At 31.4% G+C, this 27,990-nt stretch overlaps 1 long non-coding RNA gene across 1 annotated transcript; it reads left to right on the top strand.

Annotated features, from left to right (window-relative positions):
- Positions 1-3,698: 3,698 nt before the first annotated feature.
- On the top strand, positions 3,699-17,531 carry LOC128163499 (uncharacterized). Its single transcript, XR_008240810.1, has 3 exons — positions 3,699-3,724; positions 16,851-16,909; positions 17,345-17,531. It is a non-coding gene; the product is annotated as an uncharacterized LOC128163499 (long non-coding RNA).
- The last annotated feature ends 10,459 nt before the right edge of the window (positions 17,532-27,990 follow it).

Below are 27,990 nucleotides of genomic sequence, written 5' to 3'. Positions count from 1 at the left end.
AAACCCAGTTAAAACTTCCTCAAACCTACTTTAGATAGCAAGAGCAGTCTAGGTCTTGAAATTATACTGAAATACAAGAAAATGGTGTCAACACTTGCTTTAAATCTTCTGGTCTATACAATAATCACACCTGTTTTGAATTCAGATCAAATTTGTTCAAGGTAAGGTTGAAGAAAGAAACGGTATTTATTTTATTAGTTTAAATTCGCTCGTGAAGCAATTGTTTTGTCATTGTTTTATGATAATAACAGAAGTGAGAAAAAAAACATATAGCTAAACAATGCAAAACTGAATGCATCGATTCAATAGAAAAAAGAATAAAACTTTCTTTAATGTTCTTTTCTTTTTTCAGATATGAAGGTGACTGTTGTCCTGGTTACGAATGGAATAGTGATTTAGGAAACTGTACCGGTTGTCAATGGGTTTATTACAATCAATTGATCTGTTTGAAATTAAATAAAACTAGTTTGTCCCATGATCTAAATTTTTAGACATTGCGTATAACTTGTAAATGCAACATTTTTACACCTATCTTCATGCAAATTACTTTCCATGATTTTTCGTATATTCCATATGTTTTCATATTTCCTGATTCATACAGTTTCTAAATCATCAGCAGATTTTATGCTGTTATGATAAGGAGCAATGCTATTATTAAAGAGGGGTGCTTTTGTTTCAGAGTGTAAAATTGGATACTCAGGTGTTCATTGCAGCAAGCCATGTCTCTATCCGAGTTATGGATGGAAATGCACATTGGAATGTAACTGTTCAAAAGAATATTGTAACTTTTCTTCTGGATGTCTGGTAAAGTCGCTCTGTAAGTCAAACAGTGTTTTAATCATATTCGAAATACATTGTAACTGTTTATCAACAGTACAAAGTTACATGCATTGCACACGTGGATGTGTTTTTTTTCTTCAACATATACATGAACATAATTATAAAGTTATGAAATTTTAAAAAATAAACAAAACAATTTAATGCATAGGAGGTAAACAATACAATTTAAGGATACGGCAATACATTCATAGTATACACATTACAAAGACAGTTCAAAACGACGTTATCTAGTGAACTGAAGTCAATGAATTCAAACATAAATTCATTTTTGTTAAACGCACTTTGTCACCTGTATGAACATGGGATACGTTTTGTAGAAATCTTTAATATAATTATATTATTGCCTAATCATTTTGTCATTGCCATTTAGTACTAAATCGTATTTATAGCATGTGCGCTTTTATTGCTTAGCCCTGAGACATAAAGAAACAAATGTTTTTCTTGCCATTGACCATAGAAAATGCGAACAGATGAAAGGGAAAAACGCCTTGGAAACTTATGGCATCACATATAATATTTGATAGAATATGCACAGATTCAATCGATCATATATTTTTAAATTAAACCCTTTGCTCAAAATGACTACGCTATTTCTTTACAATGAGAAGTCATAAATTCCTTCTAACGAAAACACAATTCGCTAAAACAAAATAATCAAATCGCCTACAGATTAATATGAGATATCAACGAGATATTGCATTCGTTTCAATTCGAAACAAGATTGGTATAAGAATTCCATCTTATCTGAACATAATAAATAAAGTCATTTTTGGATTCATAAACCATGCAACACTTTTTGCTCGCTCTTAACCATATCACTCGTAAAATTAATGTTAAAATGAGAATATGAAAAAAATAACCAAAACACGAGACGTACAAACAACATGAGAATCCGTTACGGTGGTTTTTATTCCTAGAAATTGCTAAGTGTTCAGTAAAACAAATAGCAATAAATGTTGCCGTTGTACTTAAAAACAAAGAAATAATTAAATATGCGATAATCATTTACAAGATGACGCATTTGGTAAGGATTGTAATTCTTAATCACTGGATAGTCTTTGAATTTAACTGTTTTAATTTCAAGATAAAAAGTGTTTTTATCAAATAATGATTAACACACAAACAAACACACTTAACAGTGCTATTTATGTACAAGAGTCCTATTTTGATTGCAGGAACAGCCTGAATTGATTTAAGGTATATAACCTAAATGATAGAGTGAACTAGTTTAAATACTTCCCCCACTTCTGTTGAGCTATACATGTTTATCGTATTCATATGAAAACATTTTGAAGTAAATTTAATGATTTCGATAACTGCTTTGTCACCATAGTTTTGAGTGCATATAATAATTAATATGATTGTGGTAATAAGAAATGAATAAAAGAAAAAATAGTTCTTTAACAGTTTAATTAACTATGTTCCGCTAAAATACAAAAAAGTATCAATGTGTGTTTAATCTAATCAAAAGTTGAAAAAAAAGTTTGCTGTCCTGTTTACCGATGGGAAAATGAACAGGAAAATGCACAGGTTAGGTTTTGTTATAGTCATTTAATTTGTGATTACTATTTACATCCTAATGGGTTATATTTCTATTTCACAAATAGTAACTTGTACCTACCCAAAAATTATTGTTCCAATGAACCAGTAACTGCCTTTAAAAATAAAGTGTATGTACAGGTATACTGAAAAAATATGTTGCTGTGTTTGAAAACAAGGTTCAAATCTTTTTCAAATCAAATTTTGATGAGAGAAATATATATGAATTGTTTAGTCTGATGAATTGATTATGGAGGTCAAAATTGTTCAATAAACATGAATAATCAATAATCAATTATGATCAAATTTTCAACACTTAAGCATAAATGACTAACACATAATCCATGTTTCATGTTTATCTCTCTTGTTATGAATGCAGGAAGAGGAAATACATTAACATGAGGTGGTAAAGATGCATTAAAATACTTAATTGTAATTTTAAATATTATAATTCAGTTATTTTGATATCAGATTCTGTCTTTCAGATTAGCTAACATTCAGAGCATCAACTTAAAATATGAACAAATACGGGAATTTTCCTTATACAAGTACTGCATATTACGTTTATACTTTACTGGAGATGATGTGAAAGTTATTAACTGCATGCATCGTTATTGCAGACATTATTTTCAATAAGATATTCAGATGTTTATTACAAATATAACTTTAAGAAAAGTTAAAAAAAACAATTTCTTCTGATGATAGTATCGTTCGAATACCGGTAGATTAAAGGTCAGTTCATGAAAATTTTTAAAAGTAATTCCTGTAATTTTTAAAATTTCTTCAGTTGCCTCCTTGCTTCATTGTCTGCATCAGCTAAAATCGGAGAACCATAGACTGGATGGTCACATCAAGTCGCTGGCCACGCGGCGGGTCCACTGACTGGCGGTCAATGACCAGTTGTCTATTCCGTTCTCCTCCCCTCTGCCCAGACTCATTCCTCATTCGGACTAATTCCTCGGACAAACCCACCGACGGAAAGACCTCGGAGTCATATCTGATGCAAGAAAAAATGTATTTCCCCACCTGATACTGTTCAATTAAAGAAATTGATTCAGATTCAAGAATTGGTTTCAATTAAAAGTTTACGAAAAGTAATTATGTTTTTATTGAACAATAAGTAGGTGCAGTAGTGATTTTACTTTACAAGTAACAGTTTTACTTCGGACAAAGTGTTTTTAAGGTGAATAAGACTTAACTAAGGAAAATGTAATCCGGTTCTTGATATTGAGAGCTCTGTATTGCCATGTTAGTTTTGTCCGGTGGAGTATTTGCTGTGTTCTTCTGTAGAATGTGGCCTGTTTAACAGCTAATAATCTTGTGCAGACAGGAGGCTCTACCACAGGTAAGATTTCACCTATCCAGGTAAAGGAAATGCCTGCAAAGGAAATATTTTTAATGAAAATTAAAAGAAGAATCTGTTGCATAAAAAACAACTTTTACCTCTATTGCTCAAACTCTATGGATATCGATGAAGACACATTGCTAATTCTATCAAGGTTATATATTATACATTCAACAGTAATGAAGTATGAATGGAGAGAGAGAGAGAGAGAGAGAGAGAGAGAGAGAGAGAGAGAGAGAGAGATAGAGAGAGACTCAGTTGAGTGAATTTATTAAGAAATATATTTTTGAGAGAGGGGAGAGAAAGAAAAAGAGAGAAACTCATAGATATTGTTTAAGGAATGAATTTAATAAGAAAAATATCTTGTGCCTTCTTTCTCACAGTTCCAGCGGTAACCTGTGTCTCATCGCTGCCTCCCATGACTTCAGTACACAACTCATCTGTAAGTATGGCTGTCCAATACTTCAACTCTGGCACTTCCTAATGTTCAGAAGTATTTGGTGAATACCAGTTACCCATGAACTTTCATCCTCACAAAAACTGGGTTTTTTTTAAATGCCCACAGGTAATTTGTTCTTTTCACAAATAGTAACTCGTACATGTACCTACAAACAATGTAATGTTCTAAAGAACTAGTAACACCTCCTCCCTCCCTCTTTAAAATTGAAATGTTAGTAGTTGTACAGATGTACATTGAAAGGAAGTTGCTGTGTTTGAACATAAGGTTAAAATATCTTTTTAAGGACAGAAATATGAATTTTTCAGTCTAATGAATCCATTACTTAACACATAAGCATACAAGACCAACAAATAATCTATGTTGCAGGTATCCAATACCTATTCGGCTATGGACAGTACGCCCACATTAATTGAGGTCACCCTCTCCTCATCATCAACGCCGGACAAAAGCAAACCAGATGTGAACTGAACCCTACTTTTATTGTACCAGTGACTTTTGTTTTAAATTATATATATATATATATATATATATATATATATATATATATATATATATATATATATATATATATATATATATATATATATATATATATATATATATATATATACACAGAACTAATGTTAAAGTATTAATAAAAAAATTGACAAAAATATGGTAATTGCTGAGTTTTTGTCGTAAAAATGAGATATGTTATATCAGAGACATAAATAACAGAGATTGGCAACTGATCAAAATCTCCCGAAATCCCGCGGTCCCTATTGTAAAGTGTTTTCAGTTTAAATCGGTATATGTTTCTAATAAACAATTATGTCGAAATATAAACAGCTAAAACCTATTACCAAAACATTCAAAATATTAAATTTTCATGAGTTTATGTCATATTAACATTATTAAAATAGGACTTTTAGGAGGCAGTTGGCTACCCGTCGTCTGAGATTTCGCCGATGTTTTATAGCTGGCCAATTTATTTTCTATAAATCTTATTTTTCATTTTTTTGTTTTGATAATGTCTAAAATCTATGCACACTTTTCATTAAAATAATAAACTTTTGGTTTAAGAACATTATCTCAGTTCACTAAAATGTAGTTCTCAAAGTAAGGTTGGTCTCGTACCATTTTTCAACAACAAATAACGGTAATGGCGGAGTTGCCAATCTCTGTTATTCGTGTCTCTGGTTAGATCAGTGGCTCCAATTTCAATTCCTGGTACATAAAGACATGCCAGGGAAGGAGTCCAAAGCCATTGCAATCTAAGTTAAAAGGTTTCTTTTAAGATATAACCTGTATTTTTTTGTCAGGAGGTCACAGCATGAAAATTGAAACATTGTTAAATTGTTACATGTAAATCATTTTGTCTAACTATATGGCTCACTGGAAAATGCACAAGAGTCGAGACTAACAGACCCTAACTCCTAATGTCTATGAATAGCCTGAAGATGTCAAAATTTATGATTTTCATTCTCTCCATAATTGCAACATTTCCCTGTTAAATTTAGTCGTGCACATGCTTTACTATTATTTTTTGACTCTGAAAAGAAAAATCCTTTATTAATATAATTATTTATAAAGATAATAACATTTCTACAAATTTGAAGTCAATTGCATTACAACATATAAGTCAACTACTCAACTTTAACACATGAATGACAACAACTTAATGAATGACAGTTTCCTTCATACCAAAAAGCATTTGGAACTTGTACTAGGAACCAATTAGCGATACCAAGAAATCCCTATTTAAACTTCCTCAAATTACTTCAGATAGCAAGAGCAATCTAGGTCTTTAAATCATATTGAAATAGAGGGAAATGGTGTCAACATCTGCTTTAATTCTTCTGGCCTATACATTAATCATATCTGTTTGGTATTCATTTGAAAACTGTTCAAGGTAAGGTTAAGAAAATAAACAGTATTAATTTTTGAATAGTTTTAATTCACTTGTAAAGCATTGTATTGTACATGTTTGGGATAATAACAGAAGTTAGAAGAAAACACATAGTCAAACAATGCAACACTCAATGCATCGATTCAATAAAAAAAAACTTCCTTTTATGTTTAACAAGACACTTTTTTTTGTACAATGTAGATATGATGATATTTGTTGTCCTGGTTACGAATGGAATAGTGAAACAGGGTACTGTACAGGTTGTCAATGGGTTTTATTACAATTAATCGATCTGTTTAAAATAAAATAATAGTAGTCCCGTTCTTTAATTTTTTATAAGACATCTGTTTTTAACTTGTAAATGTAATTTTTTTTCATTAACAGATAAAACTTAACGTATTTTTATGCAAATTACTTTCCATGATTCTATACAATGTATTCCATATGTGCAAAACTCCCGTTTTTAGCTCACCTGAGCTGAAAGCTCAATGAGATATTCTGATCACATTTTCTCCGTCGTCCGTCTGCAAACTTTTTACATTTTGAACTTTTTCTCTAAAACCGGTTGGTCAATTTTAACCAGATTTTGGCACAAATCATTCTTATAGGAAAGCAAATATAAATTGCAGAAATAAGAGACCGATCTCTATTCAAAGCGGAAAAAACTTCAAAACTATGAAAAAAGGTGGGTGTGCATTGTTAAGAATATTCTTCTCAAGAACTACCGAGTCAAATTCGTAATTTAGCAGAAATAATCCTTATAGAAAGGAAAATATAAATTGCAAAAAAGACAACATTTTTCAGTCCAGTGTATCCATCAATTAAGTGTGAGTAAGGTTATAAAAGTCCCTCGAGTTTATGCCAGGTAAACAACAGTCGTTTAATTATAATGGGGAAGACAAATTAAATTTTTGAGTGTTTTAGATTTGAGGAATTGAGCGCATTGAGGTACAATTTTCTTCTTCACATCTATACGAATTTTGTCAATAAAATACAATAACTATTAATATATTTTAAAAAATAATACAATAACTAGTAAGTAGTTGAAGAAAAAATGTACATGTACCTATATGCTCTCATATATTTTGATCGCTTTATAAAGTGGGGGGATATGGGGGGAGGGCAGAACGAAAATATAGGGAATTGGAAGTTTACAGTGTACCCCTGCCAAATATTTAGTTTTATATCTTGCGTAGGATTTTCTTATTCTGGGTAAAAAAAGGTATTCTATAAAGGTACAATGTCAAAGATTACGTGTATGCAAAAATAAGTGTAAAATTCGAATACTTTACAATATCTATTTTTTGTTATTCTACCAAGGGGCCATATGGCATAATATATTTTGAACACCCATTTAGACTCATTGTTGCTCAGGTGAGCGATGTGGCCCCATGGGGCTCTTGTTTATGCTGTTATTATAAAGAGCAATGCTTTTGTTTTAGAGTGTAATATTGGATACACAGGCCTTAATTGCAGCAAGCAATGTGTCTATCCATCTTATGGATGGAAATGCACATTAGAGTGCAATTGTTCAAATGAATATTGCAGCATTTTTACTGAATGTTTGAACAAGTCGTCCAGTAAGTCTAAACTGTTTTATAATATTTGCAATATTTTGTAACTATTAATAGTACATGTACAATATTACATGTATTGCATACGTTAATTTTTTTTCATTCTCAAAATTTTGGTAGATCTATTGGTTAATTTGCTGACCATCCGGCCTCCTTAAGTGTACGGGGATGGTATAAATTTGTAACAGTGTATTGTAAGAAATCTTTAATATATATCATTGTTTAACCATATGCCTCTAATTCTAGTTCTGAGGCGTATGTATAGCAAGTGCGGTTTTTTTGCTAAGCCCTGAAACGGATGGTGTTTGGATCTGAAGTTCTTGATATTTAACTGTGATAGCAGGTGAAAGGAGAAAGACGCCTTGGACATTATGACAACGCACATATATTTGATAGAATACGCACTTATTTATTCCATAACATATCATTTGATTAAACACTTCTATGGTATATCTGTATAACAAAAAGATGAACTCATTTAAACGAAATCATAATTCGCTAAAACAAAATAAACAAATCGTCTACAGGTTTATATATGAGATATCAACGAGACCTTACATTCGTTTCAACTCGAAACAGAATTGACATAGAAACTCTAACACGTTTGAACATAATAACTAAAGTCTATTTTTGATTCATAAATCATGCATAATATTTGTACAATTTTCGCTCGCTCTAACCATATCACTCGTCAATTTGTTGTTAAAATGAAAATATTATTAAAAATGCGCGGGACGTAAAAACAACATTATGAACCGTTACCGTGGTGTTTAGTCGTAGAAATTTCTGAATGCTCGGTCTTTGTTAAAAAAATTGGCAATACACATAAATGTTGCAGTTGAACGAGTTATAATTATACAACAGAAGAAATAATAAAATATCCAGTAATCAGTTACAAGATCTACAGTTTCTGGACGTATTTGGTAAGGATTGTAATTTTTGAAACTTTGTCTTTAGAATTCACTGTTTTTATTTTCATAATAAAAAGTGTTTTGATCAATAATGATCAACTTATGACAACAAACAACCAAAAAAAACCCACACACACTAAAAAAAGTGATGCATCCTTTTTTGATTGCAAAAAGTGATTTATGGCATACGACCTATATGAAATAAAGGGAAATGGTGTAAGCATTTGACACCACTTTTTGAGCTATTCATGTATATCTTTTTCGTATGAAAACATTGTGAATTAAATATAACGATTTCTGTAATTGTTTTGCCACCATAGTTTTTGAATTTTTGAATGCATATATTAACAAAGTTAAAATGATTGTGGTATTAACAGAAGAATAGATCTAGAAGAACAATTATTTCTCAAACAGTTTAATTTACAATGTTAATAGGTGGTCAATTTGAATAAAAGTTGAAAAACAAAATCTTTTCTGTCCTGGTTACAAATGGAATAATGAAGAGGAAACTACACAGACTAGATTTTGTTGTAATTAATTGAAATGTTTTTGGCGTGTCCTGTACTTATGCCTTTAAACATGTTTTTGAATTTGAATCCTATTTGTTTTTCGTTAAACAAATAAAACAATCTATTTGCAAAATACACACAATTAAGTACTGATTCAAAATCGTAAACATTTTTTAAAATACCCAAAAGACCGCTTTTCATGTTTTTATCAACTTTATTTTTGAATTATCATTATGAGTCATATGGTTTAATTTAAGAGAGCAAAGCTAGATAGTCAGGTCCTTATTGTAGCAAAACATGTGACTATTCTAGTTATGGATGAAAATGGTTAATGGTGTGTGAATAAGTGTATAAAAGAAAATTGCAACTTTTCTATAGGGTGCTTGGTAAAATTGAATTGTAAGTCATTTATGTCTTCATAAGCAATACATTGTAACTGTTTGTCAATAGTTAAAATTACCAAACACGTGTACAGATGAATTCCTTTTCCATTATTTACATAAACTTATAAACTTCAAGAAAATATAATCAAAAGTAATATCTAAACCCAATTGATCAGAAGGACACAACAATACATGTTTACGCATGTTTACATAGGTAATAAAACAATACCACTAATTTTTAATAACTTCATACAGTTCAAACCTTTCGGGAAAAAACGGGATATTAAATTCCACGAGGGTGTCATTTTTTGCAAATTTCTGCTGAATTATTTATTGTGTTTAATTAAGATTTACAATATATAACGGTATCATACATGATAATTAAAATAAATTCATGTTGCAGGTATCCAATACTCTGTCGGCTATGGACAGTACGCCCACATCAATGGAGGTCAGCCTCCCTTCATCATCAACGCCGGACAAAAGTAAAGGAGATGTGACCTGAACTCTTCTTTTATTGTACCATTGACTCTTGTTTTAAAATCAGATACCGTATAACGGGTACGTTCTGCGGCTGTTTATTTTCTGCCGTATTTTGCAGGTATAAAAAATCTGCAGAAATTAAAATCGCAAAATACTCGTAACGTTTAAGTCAATCAAAGAAAAACAAAACACGTAATTTGATTATGGTTCACAAGAATTTATTTAATTGTTAGATAAACATTGACCACGCGACAAATACCGTATCTAAAATAAACAGGTGGCTGATTATATGATAGCAATGGGCACTTATCATCTAGAACAACACCCTCATTACAAACGATTTCGGCGGTAATACCCCCATCGGAGTCCCGAAGCACGCATAAAAATGGGAGTGAAAGTTTGATACAATGTAGAATACGTTGTATGTTTATTTTTGCAATCTAATGTAATCGCAGAAATTTGAAACGCAAAATTTAATATGATACTATTTAGGGTCTAAGCTGCAAAATACCCGTTATACGGCATATATACACAGAATTAATGATAGAATATTAATCTAAAAAATTACAAATATGGCTTTTGGAGATATGTTCATTGTTATAATTACTGGTTTAGGAAATAACATTCTTGCATTTATTTTTTATGTCACTTGCATAACAACATATAATTCAACCATTTTACTTTATTATACTTTAATGTTAAATACTGAAATCTAATCTTATTGGTTTAGACGCAGTTGGTAATCCGTTCTATTACCCTCAGCGTTAGCAACACACTAAGCAACGGGTAACACAACGAATTGTTACATGCACGTAAATTATGCGCGTACGGTTCACCGTACAATTCACTTCATTTCTATGTAAAACCAGTAAAATTTTCTTTAAAATTAAGACATTCAGTATAATAAAATAAATAGTGCCTGTTTGGGAGGATAACTGTTGAAATTGACACCCCTCGAAAACCATTGTCAACCTCCGCTTCGCGTCGGTTGACAATGGTTTCTCAGGGCGTCAATTTCAACAGTTAACCTCCCAAACAGTTACTATTTATATAATATCAACACATGAATGACAACAATTTAATGAATGACAGTTTCCTTCATAACAAAAGCACTTAAAACTCGTACCAGGAACCAATAAGTGATGCAAAAATCAATTAAAACTTCCTCAATCTACTTCAGATAGCAAGAGCCATCGGTGCTAGGTCTTCAGAGCATATTTAAATAGTAGAAAATGGTGTCGACATCTGCTCTAATTCTTCTGGGCAATATATTTATTATATGAATGACAGTTTCATATAAACCCCCCCCCCCCCCCCCCCAAAAAAAAAACCCACGTAGAACTCGTAATAGGAACCAATAAGTGATGCAAAAATCAATTAAAACTTCCTCAATCTACTTCAGATAGCAAGAGCAGTCGGTGCAAGGTCTTCGGAGCATATTTAGATAGTAGAAAATGGTGTCGACATCTGCCCTTATTCTTCTGGGCAATATATTTATAACATCTGGTTCGTATTCATATCAAAGCTGTTCCTGGTAATCTTGAAAAATATACAATATTAATTTTGATTAATTTAAATTCACCTGTAAAGCAGCTGTATTGTACTTGTTTGTGATGATAACGAAAGTGAAAAGAAAACACATAGTTTTAGAATTCAACACTCAATGCATCGATTTAATAAAGATACAACTATTTTTTATGTTTAAAAAAGATATTCTTTTTGTAGATATGAGGGTGGCTGTTGTCCCGGCTACGAATGGAATAGTGAAATAGGAAACTGTACAGGTTATTAATTGGTTTTATAACAATTTAATGATCTGTTTCAAATTAAACAAGAAATCATATTGACGCAAGCGTCAAATGGGCCGCAAAAAATATAATTGTTGCATGAATCATCATTGGTTGTTTACATCAAAAACACACCACAAAGAAGAAAATAACGAGTTGGTTGTACCAACTTTTATAGTAAATTTTAATATATTCTCAAAATAGAAAAAGCATATGCTACGAAAGAGAATGTCACAAGGAACTGGTTTTTTTGGTTGAGCGATGCGATGTGGCCTCTTGTTTATGCCGTTGCTTTTCCCAATATGAAATATAACAAAAAAGCAATTCTATTGTTTCAGAGTGTAAAATTGGATACTCAGGCCTTAATTGCAGCAAGCAATGTATCTATCCAAATTATGGATGGAAATGCATATTGGAGTGTAACTGTTCAAAAGATTAATGCAATTTTTCTATTGGATGTCTGGAAAAGTCGTTCTGTAAGTCCAACACTGTATTAATTATATTTGCAACACATTGATACTGTTTGTCAATGGTATAATGTAACATGTATTGCACACGTAAATTTGCCTTTTTATCATATGCATCATAATTACATGTATAAAGTTATGAAATGAAAAAAAATTCAAAGACGTTTTCTAGACAACTAAAGTCGATGAATTCAAACGCAAATCATTTCAATTTACGTAAAGTTAAACGTACTTTGTCATCTGTACAGAGATGGGATAAATCTGGTAGAAATGTATTAAAAGAAACTTTAAAATATCTTGCTGTTTTACCACTTTTCCATTTATTCTAGCACTAAAGCGTATAAATAGTAAAGTCCCTTTTTTGCTCAGCTCTGAGACATAAAGAAACGGATGTTGTTCTTGCCGTTGAACACAGAAAGTGCTAGCATGTTAAATGGGAAAACGCTATGGAAACTTATGGCAACACATATTATATTTGATAAAACATGCACAGATTTAATCCATAATATATTCTTAAATTAAAGAATTTTATCCCATAATTATAACATATTATTAACTTAAACCTTAATCTGTAATTCCTAATAACTGACTAGTGAATTTAGTAGTTTGAATTTAACTGTTTTAATTTCAACATTAAAAAGTGTTTTGATCAAATAAAGATTAACACCCCCCCCCCAAAAAAAAAAACACAAAAAAAAACCAAAAAAAAAAAGGCACACACTTAAAAAATGGTCTTCATGTACATGTATCCTTTTTTATTACAGGAACAGCCTGAATTGATTTAAAGAGGTATGGTCACGATTTTGGTCAAATTATATTTTTCTGTTTTTATTATTTACAATGACATAGGATGTATTTGCAATGAACAAATCAAATTGGAAAGTCGGTAGTGAAGTTTTAAGCAAGATACAGGGCTCACAATTCTTTGTCATGTAAACAAGGCTCGTTCCCTGTTTTTCTTTACATTAGTTCAATATACCGGTAAAGTTCTTTTTCAAGCTGATTTTTCCATCTTCTTATTCATTTAAAGCTTAGATAAACAGATTTTAACGTTTACCACATTCATTTTTGGTCTAAAACTGTTCTCACTTCAACCTCACTTCAACGTTCAAAATGAAAACAAAAGCTTTGTTTACACAGCGAAGAATTGTAAACTCTGTAACTTGCTTATAACTCAAAGAATGACACTTAAATTTTGGTTGTTTTTTAAAAATGCATTACTGAAACATTGTAAACATTAAAATCGGGAAAATAATTTCTGACCAAAATCGTGACATGCCCCTTTGAAGCATATAGCCTAAATGATAGAGTGAAAAGTTTAAACATCCCCCCCCCCATTTCTTTTAACATGTATTTCCTATTCATATGAAAAAAAAATGTTCAGTAAATATAATGATTTCTTTTATTGTTTTGCCTCCATAGTTTTAAATGCAAATAATAACAAACATGATTGTTTTAGCGACAAATAAATAAAAGAACAATTGGTTCTTTAGCAGTTTAATTTGTAATGTATCGCTAAATTAACAGACTAATCAATATGTGTTTAATTTGATCAAAATGTGAAAAAAAACTTTTGCCGTCGTGTTTACAAATGGAAGAATGAAGAGGAAACTGAACAGGTTAGGTTTTGTTATAATTAATTAAAATGTTTTTATCTTGTTTTCTACGTATGCCCTCAAACATGTTTTTGAACCTAAATTAAACAGATAATACATTCTATTTACCAAATGCTCACTGATTCTAAATCTTAAACATGTTTATAAAAGACCTAAATGACCGCTTTTCATAATTTTTCTTTTATTAACTTTAATTTTGAATTATCGTTAGATAGTCAGGTCCTTATTGTAGCAAAACGTATGTTTAATCAAGGTATGGAGTGTTACTGAATATTTAAAGAAAATTTCAACTTTTTAGGGGTGCCTGGTAAACTTTGTAAGCCCGTGAATGTTTTTATAACACCGTAAATGTTTGTCAGTATTTTCTGAACAAGCGAACACAAGGAGTTTCCTTTTCATCATTCACATAAACTAGTAAAATTAAAAAAAATATATTTAAAAGTAATAGCTACACCCAATTGTTAAGGAGGGCATGAAAATAAATGTTTATGCATGTTTGCATAGGTGAATAGAATTACACCACTCATCAAACTTTTTTATAATTTCATATAGTTCAAAACTGTCAGAAAAATACTAACGGTATTTTACAACCCACAAGAAATTTCAGTTTTGCGATTTTTGTGCGGATAATAATTTCTTGCGTTTACTTTTAAAAGAATCTACGATATATACACGACCATTAAATTGATATCCATATTGCAGGTATCGAATACTCTGTTGTGGACAAAATACCCACATCAATGGACCTGAACTCTTTTATTGTACTTTTGACTCCTGTTTTAGATAAGCAGGAGGAGAAAATACACCATATCATTTTGTAAAGATATATGCAGTTGTTCATGTAATTTTTTTTTTTTAACTTGGTTGCAATTCTAACTTTTGCGATTGAGTAATTTTAATATTTGTCTTTCAGTTAAACTAACATACAAATAAAGCATCTAATTAAAATTTGAAAAAAATGGGAACGCGGGTAAGTTAAGGCAACTCTGAGTTTAATGACCGTCGATATTCGGAATCGAGTCGATCTTTGAAGCTGCCGTGCCACGGTATCACGTGACAGTTAAAAATAGATCACTTTTTTAAGTATATACATTTTCAAGTATTTTAGGTCATGTCTTTTGATATTTGCCAAATTTCAACTTTCATTATATTCGGGGTAGTGTTACACTTTTGCCTTTTTTGTACACACTGACAAAGGAAAGGCCGGTCAAGCCATATAAATGTCTATCTGCTTACCTTATAACACTCGCTGATATAACAAAATATCCATGCCTGTATTATCCTAATAATATCCTGACTGATATTCATCTAAATTTTGGGTATCTGAATGATGTCTTAAATTGGCATTGTTTACACTGAATTCCGATGAATTGTCTACCGACATTGATCTTCTTTATTAAATGGTAAATGTACGTAATACAGAGAAATCGAAGATATATTCAGTTAGAAGAGTTGCTAGTGACATTGTACGCCATAGTTTTTTTTATAATTTAAACCAGAGATAAAGTTAAAATTGACATGAATAAAATATGACACCATGCTGCTTATTATACCGTCATATCGATCGATTTTTTTTACTAAATCAATTGCTGAGAGTTGCCTTATCATACCCGCAAATATTTCTTTTAAATGTATCGCATATTATAATTAACCTTTATTGGAAAGGCGTGATAGCTACGAAATGCATGGTTTTACTATTGCAAACTTATTTTTACCATTTTTTATTACAAATAAAGCTTAAAGTAATACTGCAAAATCAACATTGCTCGGGGGGGGGGGGGGGAACAATGTCCGAGGCTTTCGTGGATAACCTTTCCCCACGAATTTACATCCTCATAAATGTATACAAGCATTTGTTCAATTCTTCTTATGATTATCCCAAACTTGCTAACAACTCAATTATGTCCACACTAGCCAGGAAAAACTTGGCTGCCCACAAATATTGACCCCCACGAAAAAAATGAGTCCACAGATGTTTTAAAAAATGTCAGATTAGAATACTTTTCTGATGATAACAGTATTGCTTTAATAATCCTTTCATAATTTTTTTTGAAGTAATTTCTGTATGTTTTGTAGTTTTTTTTCCATTTTTTCTCCACTTTGTGCATCAGCTGAAATCAGAGAACCATAGACTGGAGGGTCACATCAAGTCGCTGGCCACGCGGCAGGATCACTTACTGGCGGTCAACGCCAGGCTGTCTATCCCGTTCTCCTCCCCTCTGCCCGGACTCATTCCTCTCCTCGGACAAACCCACTGACGAAAAAACGGCGGAGCCATCTCTGATGCAGATAAAAAAATGTATATTTACTCTCTGTGTGAAGATCTACTAGAAAGATAGATTGCCATTTTTTCCAACCTGATACTGTTTTAATTAATAAAGTTGACTCAGAATGCTTTTCAGTGAAGGTTTCAAAGAAACGTCTTGATTTTGAAATTGGTTTAAGATTTTTTTTTTTGATTTTTTTTTTTACACAAAAAATGAATATGTATTTACTGAACAATAAGTCGGGTTCTGCAGTGGTGATTTTACTTTACAAATAATATTTTTTTACTTTGAACAAAGTGTTTTTAAGGTGAATAAAACTTGACTAAGGAAAATGTAATGCGGTGCTTGATATTGAGAGCTCTGTGTATTGCAATGTTAGTTTTGTGCGGCTGAATATTTGATGTGTACTTTTGTAGGATGTGGCCTGTGTAACAGCTGATACAGAGAGGATGCTCTACCACAGGTAAGATCTCACATATCCAGGTAAAGGAAATATTTTTTTAAGAAATGAAATGAAGAATCTATTGCATAAAATAAACGTGTACCTCTCTCGCTCAAATTCTGTGGATATCAATAAAGACGCACAGCTAATTCTATCAATATTATACATTATACATGTGACAGTAATATAGTATGATTGTTATAAGAGAGAGAGAGAGAGAGAGAGAGAGAGAGAGAGAGAGAGAGAGAGAGAGAGAGAGAGAGAGAGAAACTCAAAGATACTGTTGTAAGGAATGAATTTATGAAGAAAAATATTTTTCTCCTCTTTTCTTTATCACAGTTCCAGCAGTTACCTGTGTCTCATCGCTGCCTCCCATGACTTCAGTACTCAACTTATCTGTAAGTATGGCTGTCCAATCCTTCAAGCTTGCCACTCTCCAATGTACAGATGTATAGTTGTGAATACCAGTTACCCATGAGCATACATCCTCACAAAAACTTTTTTCTTTAAATGCCCACGTGTTCTTTGTTCTTATCACAAATAGTAAAACATGTAACTACAAACAAAATAATGTTCTAAAGAACTAGTAACACCTCCTCCCTCCCTCTTTAAAATTGAAGTTTTAGTAGTTGTACAGATGTACATTGAAAGGAAGTTGCTGTGTTTGAACATAAGGTTAAAATATCTTTTTCATGACAGAAATATGAATTTTTCAGTCTAATGAATTGATTGTGGACTCAGAGGTCAAAATTGTGCTGTAATCATGAATAAATAATTATAGTCCATTACTTAACAGAGAAGCACACATGACCAACAAGTAATGTTTGTTGCAGGTATCCAATACTCTGTCGGCTATGGACAGTACGCCCACATCAATGGAGGTCACCCTCCCCTCATCCTCAACGCCGGACAAAAGCAAACCAGATGTGACCTGAACTCTACTTTTATTGTACCATTGACTTTTGTTTTAAATTAGATATATATATGTATACACAGAACTAATGTTAAAGTATTAATAAAAAAAATTGACAAAAATATGGTATTTGCTGGGTTTTTTATCGTAAAAATCAGATATGTTGGATCAGTGGCTGCAATTTCAAATCCTGGTACATAAAGACATGCCAGGGAAGGAGCCCAAAGCTATTACAGTCTAAGTTATAAGGTTTTCTTCAAGATAAGACTTGTAGATATTTTGTCAGGTCACAGCATGAAAATCGAAACATTATGTAAATAGTGCCTGTTTGGGAGGGTAAGAATTGAAATTGACACCCCGAGGAAACCAATGTCAACCGACGGGAAGCGTCGGTTGTCAATGGTCTATTTCAACTCTTACCCTCCCAAACAGATACTATTTATTTCATACTGAATGTCTTAATTTTAAAGAAAACTTTACTGCTTTTATTTAAGGAATGAATTCAATATCTAATTGTTTTAACGATATAAAATGGTCTGGGGCAGTTTATAAAAAAGCGTAAAGTGTTTCAAACCATTTTATATCGTATAAAACTAAAAAAAATTGAATTCATTGCTTATAATTTAAATTTTTTTACTCTTCATTGTAAATAAAAACGGTCATTTGACCTTTAAAATGACGTAAAATTGTACAAAATTCAAACGTAACGTCAGGCGTATTGATACGTTTTTGACATTAGTCTTACTTTGACGTAGGCAACATTCTTTATACAATATAAAATAATTTTTTAGCCAATCAGAAAGCGCGTTACAACCAGAATTAAATTATATAGGAATGACGTAAATTCTATGGCGAACCGTACGCACATAATTACGTGCATGTAACGATATGTTGTGTTACCCGTTGCCAAGTGTGTTACTAACGATGAGAGTAATAGAACGGATTAACAACTGCGTCTAAACCAATCAGATTTCAGTATTTACCATTAAAGTATAATAATGTTAAATTGTTACATTTATGTACATTTATGTCATTTTGTCTAAATATATAGCTCACAGGATAAAGTACAATAGTCTTTGATCTGTGGGTTTAAGTCAAATTAGTCTATGAATAGCGTTACATAGAATTTGAAATTTACGGTTTTTATTCTCTCGATAAGTGCAACTTTTCCATGTAAATTTAAGTCATGCAGTACAATTATATTTTAACATATGTGTAAGGTGAGTTTTTCATTTTCAACATTCTGAAAAACATACTTTATTTATTACAATTATTTATAAAGAGAATAACATTCCAAACAAATTTGAAGTCAATGCATTACAACATATAAGTCAACCACTTTACTAAAACACCATAGGAATGACAACAACTTAATGAATGACAGTTTCCTTCATAACAAAAACATTTGGAACTTGCACCAGGAACCAATTAGTGATTAAATAAAGACCGAATTAAAACTTCCTCAATCTTTTTTTACATAGCAAGAGCAGTCTAGGTCTTGAAATTATATTGAAATAGAGGAAGATGGTGTCAACATCTGCTTTAATTCTTCCGGCCTATACATTAATCACATCTGTTTCGAATTCAGATGCAAACTGTTCAAGGTAAGGTTAAAAAAAGAAACTGGATTTATTTTGATTAGTTTAAATTCGCTCGTGAAGCAATTCTGTTGTACATGTTTTATGATAATAACAGAAATGAGAAAAAACATAGTCAAACAATGCAAAACGTAATGCATCGATTCAATAAAAAAAAGAAAAAAGACTTTCTTTAATGTTCTTTTCTTTTTTCAGATATCAAGGCGTTTGTTGTTATGGTTACGAATGGAATAGTGAACTTGGAAACTGCACAGGTTGTCTATTGGTTTTATTACAATCAATTGATCTATTTGAAATTAAATAAAAGTAGTTTGTCACATGATCTAAATTTTTAGACATTGCGTATAACTTGTAAATGCAACATTTTTACGTTAACAGATAAAGTTACACCTATCTTCATGCAAATTACTTTCCCTGATTTTCCGTATAATCCATAAGTTTTCATATTTCCTAATTCATACAGATTCCAAATCATCAGCAGATTTTATGCTGTTATGATAAAGAGCAATGCTATTGTTTCAGAGTGTAAAATTGGATACTCGGGCCTTAATTGCAGCAAGCAATGTGTCTATCCAAGTTATGGATGGAAATGCGCATTGGAGTGTAACTGTTCAAAAGAATATTGCAATTTTTCTACTGGATGTCTGGTAAAGTCGTTCTGTAAGTCCAACATTGTTTTAATTATATTCGCAATACATTCTTAGAGTAACTGTTTATTAACAGTGCAATGTTACATGTATTGCACGCGTGGATGTGTTTTTTTTCTTCAACATATACATGAACATAATTATAAAGTTATGAAATTTAAAAAATAAACAAAACAATTTAATGCATAGGAGGTAAACAATACAGTTAAAGGATACGGCAATAAATTCAGAGTATTCACATTACGAAGACAGTTCAAAACGACGTTATTTGGTGAACTGAAGTCAATGAATTAAAACATAAATCAGTTCATTTTCGTTAAATGCACTTCGTCACCTGTATGGAGATGGGATAAATTTTGTAGAAATCTTTATTATAATTATATCATTGCCTAGTCATTTTGCCATTGCCATTTAGTACTAAAGCGTATTTATAGCAAGTGTGATTTTTATTGCTAAGCCCTAAGCCATAAAGAAACAAAATTAATGTTTTTCTTGTCATTGACCACAGAGAATGCGGACAGATGAAAGGGAAAAACGCTTTGGAAACGTATACCAACACATATAATATTTGATAGAATATGCACAGATTTAATCCATAATATATTTTCAACTTAAACCATTTGCTCAAAATGACTATGCTATTTCTTTACAATGAGAAGACATAAATTCCTTTTAATGAAATCACAATTCGCAAAAACAAAATAACCAAATCGTCTACAGATTAATATGAGATATCAACGAGACATTGCATTCGTTTCAATTCGAAACAAGATTGGTATAAAAATTCCGTCTTATCTGAACATAATAAATAAAGTCATTTTTGGATTCATCAATCATGCATAATATCTGTACAATTTTCGCTCGCTCTTAACCGTATCACTCGTAAAATTAATGTTAAAATGAGAAGATGAAAAAAAACAAAACGCGAGACGTAAAAACAACATGAGAATCCGTTACCGTGGTTTTTACTCCTAGAAATTGCTAAGTGTTCGGTCAAAAAATAGCAATAAATGTTGCCGTTGTACTTATAAAACAAAAGAAATAATCAAATATGCGATAATCATTTACAAGATTACGCACTTGGTGAGGATTGTAATTCTTAATTACTGGGTAGTCTTTGAATTTAACTGTTTTAATTTCAAGATAAAAAGTGTTTTGATCAAATAATGATTAACACACAAACAAACACACTTAACAGTGATATTTATGTACGAGAGTCCTATTTTGATTGCAGGAACAGCCTGAATTGATTTAAGGTATATAGCCTAAATGATGGAGTGAAAAAGTTTAAACACTTCATCCACTTCTGTTGAGCTATACATGTTTATCCTAGTCATATGAAAACATTGTGATGTAAAAACAACGATTTCTTTTACTGTTTTGCCACTATAGTTTTGAGTGCATATAAAAACAAACATGATTGGGATAATGACAAATGAATAAAATAACAATTAGTTCTTAAAAACAGTTTAATTTACAAAGTTTCGCTAAAATAACAGATTTATCAAAATATATGTTTAATTTGATCAAAAGTTGAGGAAAAAACTTTTGTCGTCCTGTTTACCAATGGAAAAATGAAGAGGAAAATGTACAGGTAAGGTTTTGTTATATTCATAGATTTTCTGATTGCTACTTACATCCTTACAGGTTATATTTCTCTATCACAAATAGTAAATTCTACCTACTCAGAATTATTGTTCCAATGAACCAGTAACACCCTTTAAAAATGAAGTGTATGTATAGGTATACTGAAAGCTGTTGCTGTGTTTGAAAACGAGGTTTAAAACTTTATTTTTATGAGAGAAACATGAATTCATTAGTCTGGTGAATTAATCATGGAGGTCAAAATTGTTCAGTAATCATAAATAATCAATTATGGTCCAATTTTGAAAATTTGAACATAAACGACTAACGAATAATCCATGTTTCATGTTTAACTCTCTTGTTATGAAGGCGGGATGAGATAATACATTAAATTGATGTGATAAAGATGCATCAAAAATACTTGGTTGCAATCTTGAATATCATAATTCAATTATTTTGATATCAGATTCTGTCTCTCAGGTTAGATAACAAAGCATCAACTGAAAATATAAACAAATATGGGAATTTCCCTTATAAAAGTACTGCATATTACGTTTATACTTTACTGGAAATGGTGTGAAAGTTATTAACTGCATGCATCGTTATTGTAAACATGCAGATGCCCGGCTGTCTATCCGTTCTTCTCCCCTCCACCCGGACTCATTCCTTATTCGGACCAATTCCTCGGACAAACCTACCGACGGAAAAACTTCGGAGCCATATCTGATGCAAGAAAAAAAATGTATTTTAACTCTCTGTGTTATGATTTACTAGATAGATGGAATGCTATTTTTTTTTCTACCTGATACTGTCAATCAAAGAAATTGATTCAGAACACATATCTTGATTTTAAAATTAATTCAATTTATAATTTACGAAAAAAAATTATGTTTTTATTGAACAATAAGTAGGTGCAGTAGTGATTTTACTTTACAAGTAACATTTTTGCTTCGGACAGAGTGTTTTTTAAGGTGAATAAGACTTAACTAAGGAAAATGTAATCCGGTTCTTGATATTGAGAGCTCTGTATTGCCATGTTAGTTTTGTCCGGTGGAGTGATTGATGTGTACTTTTGAAGGGTGTGGTCTGTTTAACAGCTGATAATCTTGTGCAGACAGAAGGCTCTACCACAGGTAAGAGTTCACCAATCCTTGTGAAGGAAATATCTGCAAACTTAAGGAAACAAAAATGAAAAGAATAATCTGTTGAATAAAAACAACTTTTACCTGTATTGCTCAAACTCTATGGATGTTGATGAAGACACATAGCTAATTTTATGAAGGTTATATATTATACATGCAACAGAAATATAGTATGACTGAAGAGAGAGAGAGAGAGAGAGAGAGAGAGAGAGAGAGAGAGAGAGAGAGAGAGAGAGAGAGAGAGAGAGAGAGAGAGAGAGAGAGAGAGAGAGAGAGAGAGAGAGAGGGAGAGAGAGAGAGAGAGAGAGAGACTCAGATGAATGAATTTATTAAGAAAAAAAATTGAGAGAGGGGAGAGAAAGAAAAAGAGAGAAACTCATAGATATTGTTTAAGGAATGAATTTAATAAGAAAAATTTGTGTGCCCTCTTTCTCACATTTCCAGCAGTTCCCTGTGTCTCATCACTGCCTCCCATGACTTCATACTCAACTCATCTGTGAGTATGGCTGTCCAATACTTTAACTCTGCCACTTCCTAATGTTCAGAAATATTTGATGAATACCAGTTACCCATGAGCTTTCATCCTCACAAAAAATGCCCACAGATTATTTGTTTTTTTGACAAATAGTAACTTGTACCTACCGCAAAAAATGTTCCAATGAACCAGTAACACCCCCTTTCCCCTGTAAAAAATGACGTTTATGTACATGTATAGAGAAAGAAATATTCTGTGTTTGAACATAAGGTTCAAATATTTTTCCATGAGAGAATTGTGAATTGTTCGCGTCCGATGAATTGATTGTGGAGGTTAAATTTTCAAGTAATTATAATCCATTACTTTACACAAGCATACATGACCAACAGATAATCTATGTTGCAGGTATCCAATACTCTGTCGGCTATGGACAGTACGCCAACATCAATGGAGGTCACCCTCCCCTCATCATCAACGCCAGACAAGAGCAAACCAGATGTGACCTGAACTCTATTTTTACTGTACCAATGACTGTTGTTTTAAATTATATATTATATAATATATATATATATATATATATATATATATATATATATATATATATATATATATATATATATATATATATATATATATATATATATATATATATATATATATATATATATATATATATATATACACACACACACACACACACAAAATAAATGCTAAGAAATGAATAAAAATTTTGACACAAATATGATACTTGTTGGGTTTTTTTATCGTAAAAATCAGATATATTGGATCAGAGGCTGCAGTGTCAAATCATGGTTAATAAAGACATACCAGGGAAAGAGTCCAAAGACATTGCAATCTAAGTTATTAGGTTTCCTTGAAGATATATCTTGAGATATTTTTGTCAGGAGGTCACAGCATAAAAATTGAAACATTGTTACATGTATGTCATTTTTTTTAAATATATATATAGCTCACAGAGTCTTGGATCTGTGGATCTTGACTCTTAAGTCGACTTAAAGTCTTTGAATAGTGTTACAAAGAATTTGGAATTTGTGAATTCTATTCTCTCCATGATTAAACTTTCCTTGCCAATTTAAGTCATGTTGAACAATTATATTTTTACATATATTTAAGTGAGTTTTTCATTTTTAACATTATAAAAAAATTTACTTTATTTACTATAATGACTTATAATGAGAATAGCGTTCATTTTGAGTTCACATTTGAAGTCAATTGCATTACAACATATAAGTAAACCACTTTACTGTAACAACATATGAATGACACCAACTTAATGAATGACAGTTTCCTTCATAACGAAATCACTTAGAACTTGTAATAGGAACCAATTAGTGATACAAAAAAAGAAGGAAATTAAAACGTTCTCAATCTACCCAAGATAGCAATAGCAGTCTGTGTCTCATAAATTATAATGAAATAGAGAATAGAGGAAAATGATGTTGACATATGGTCTTATACTTTTGGGGTATACATTTATCACTTTTGTTTCCTATTCAGATGAAATCTGTTACAGGTAAGGTTAAAACAAATAAACAGTTATAATTTTGATTAGTTATAATTCACTTTTAAAGCAATTGCATTGTAAATGTTTGGGATAATACAGAAATGAAGAGAAAATGAGTAGTTGAACATTTTAAATCCAATGCATCGATTTGATAAAAGATAAAACTGTTTTTACTGCTTAAAACAGACATGATTTTTGTAGATACGAGAGTGGTTGTTGTCCTGGTTACGAACGGAATAGAGAAACAGGGAACTGTACAGGTTGCTAATGGGGTTGATTACAATTAATTGACCTGTTTTAAATCAAATAAAGGTAGTGTGTTCCACTCTTTGATATTAGACAATGTGTTTTACTTGTAAACGTTATATTTTACGTTAACAGTTCAAATTACAAGCATTTTTATGCAAGTTACTTTCCATGATTTTTCATATATTTCATATATATATACAGATTCCAAATCATCATCAGATTTTGAAATGAAATTTTAAAAATACCTCGTTTTTAGGCTATTGTTTCTCCAAATATGAAAAATAACAAAAGAGGGGTGCTTTTGTTTCAGAGTGTAAAATTGGATACTCAGGTGTTAATTGCAGCAAGCAATGTGTCTATCCAAGTTATGGATGGAAATGCGAATTGGTGTGTAACTGTTCAAAAGAAAATTGCAATTTTCCTACAGGATGTCTGGTAAAGTCGTTCTGTAAGTCAAACAGTGTTTTAGTTATATTCGCAATACATTGTAACTGTTTATCAACAGTACAATGTTACATGTATTGCACACGTGGATGTATTTTTTCAACATATACATAATTAAAAAGTTATGAAATTTAAAAAAATAAAACAAAACAATTTAATGTATAGGAGGTAAACAATACAATTAAAGGACACGGCAATTCAATCACAGTATTCACATTACGAAGACAGTTCAAAACGACGTTATCTAGTGAACTGAAGTCAATGAATTCAAACATTTTGGTTAAACGCACTTCGTCACCGGTATGGAGATGGGATAAATGTTGTAGAAATGTATTGTAAGAAATCTTTAATATAATTAATATATTATTGCCTAATCATTTTGTCATTGCCATTTAGTACTAAAGCGTATTTATAGCAAGTGCGCTTTTATTTGCTAAGCCATGAGACATAAAGAAACAAATGTTTTTCTTGCCATTGACCACAGAAAATGTGGACAGATGAAAGGGGAAAGGCCTTGGAAACTTACAACAACGCATATTATATTTGATAGAATACGCACATACATAATATATTTTCATTATATTTGATATAATACGCACATACATAATATATTTTCAACTTAAACCCTTTGCTCAAAATGACTATGATATCTCTTTATAAGGAGAAGACATAAATTCATTTTAAGGAAATTATAATTCTCTAAAACAAAATAATCAATTCGTCTACAGATTAATATAAGATATCAACGAGACATTGCATTCGTTTCAATTCGAAACAAGATTCAATTTGATATAAAAATCAATCTTATCTGAACATACTTGATATATTCATTTTTGGAATCATAAACCATGCATACTATTTGTACAATTTTCGCTCGCTCTTAACCATATCACTCGTAAATTTAAAGTTAAAATGAGAATATAAAAAAACAAAACAAAACACGAGACGTTCAAACAACATGAAAATCTGTAACTGTGGTTTTTACTCCTAGAAATTGCTAAGTGTTCAGTAAAAAATAGCAATAAATGTTGCCGTTGTACTTATAAAACAAAGGAAATAATTGAATATGCGTTAATCATTTACAAGATGGGGACGCATTTGGTAAGGATTGTAATTCTTAATCACTGGGTAGTCTTTGAATTTAACTGTTTTAATTTCAAGATAAAAAGTGTTTTGATCAAATAATGTTTAACACAGAAACAAACACACTTAACAGTGATATTTATGTACGAGAGTCTTATTTTGAACGCAGGAACAGCCTGAATTGATTTAAGGTATATAGCCTAAGTGATAGAGTGAAATAGTTTAATTAAACACTTCCCCCACTTCTGTTGAGCTATACATGTTTATCCTAGTCATATGAAAACATCGTGAAGTAAATATAATGATTTCATTAACTGTTTTGCCACCATAGTTTTGACTGCATATAATAATTAATATGATTGTGGTAATAAGAAATGAATACAAGAAAAAATAGTTCTTTAACGGTTTAATTAACTATGTTCCGATAAAATAAAAAAAAGTATAAATGTGTGTTTATGTAATAAAGTTGATTCAGTTTTGTATATACTGGTGTTTATATTTGTGTTCCTCTTTAGGGCGAATTTATTGATCAAAAACTAGTTTAGGTTTTAATTTGGTTTTGCAAACGTTTCATTTATTTGCAAAACTGGTTTTGAACTAGTTTGAAACTAAAACTAGTTTTTGTATTTATTGGCTTTAAACTGAAACAAGTTTCGAGGAAACCTAAAACCACCTCCGAGTGCGGTTTCAGTGGTTTTAAATCCTTTCAAGATGGCGGAAAGAGAGGTGTTCGAAAGAGAGTTGTTGATACTCAGGTGTGGCACATGTGTCAAAGTTTGAACTCAGCAAAGCATATGGGCATCGTCCTAATGTTTAACATATGTGTCTCAAAGGATCTATGATAGTACATATAGTACTGACCAAAATAATAATGTGGAAGAGATGGAGCGATTTCATTAATACTAACACTGAGAAATACCCTTTGCAATTTACAACGGTCAAAGGAAAATTTTTCAAAGTTGTTGATAAAAAAAAAGAATTCATTGAAAAATCTGCTCGTAACATTTTATTTTAGTACACATTGTAATGCATGTAATAAGATCGCCTGTCTATTTCATTGCTGGCCACTCAACCATGGCTCTTTGAAATCAACAAGATTTGTCTGGCTTTTGAGCTAAGACCACGTAATTGGTGCATATTTCAATTGAAACCAGTATCATTTTTAACTTGTTTCAAACGCTTTGAGTGAACCAAATGATCTCTATTGATATACGTGTAGAAAAATGAATATTAATAGTTTTTCATAGCAGCAATATTTATGTAGTGTTAAAAGCCAATTTTGCCATGAGTTCGCAGAATACCCTAATATGTGAGATTTGCCAGAAAAAATTGTCTGCACTGTTGACTAGAGAATATAGACTTTCATGCAAATGCAGATGAGTCCAAAGATTATCTTCTTCGAATTCCAAGAACAAATTCAGTAGGTATTCGAGTGCAATGATAGCCATTTTGCTAAACTAATTTTCCATTTAGTGCTAAACGTTCAGACCATCGAACTGGTTTCAAACAGATATGAAACTATTATCAAACAGTAAAACTCGAACTAGGTTTTGATCAATAAATTCGAGTTACGAATGTCGGGTGAGTGTGCTATTTTTAGATCGAGTATTTAAAGTGACCGGTTTGGGCGTAGTGGTCAGTAGAGGGTCAGGTAACGACATCAGCCGGGTGCCACGTTTTGCAGCTCCTGATTTAAGATATGGTGAATATCTCCAGTTAGTATTATACCGAGGAGAAAGGGTAGCCATTGAATTCTGGATTTGTTAGGCGGGCACATGTTTTCCTAGCCGGTAAGGTTGTTTTGTTGTTATTTTGTACA

Source organism: Crassostrea angulata, chromosome 9, assembly GCF_025612915.1.
Source record: "Crassostrea angulata isolate pt1a10 chromosome 9, ASM2561291v2, whole genome shotgun sequence".
NCBI classification, from domain to species: Eukaryota; Metazoa; Mollusca; class Bivalvia; order Ostreida; family Ostreidae; genus Magallana; species Magallana angulata.
This window is presented reverse-complemented; position numbering and strand designations above follow the sequence as displayed.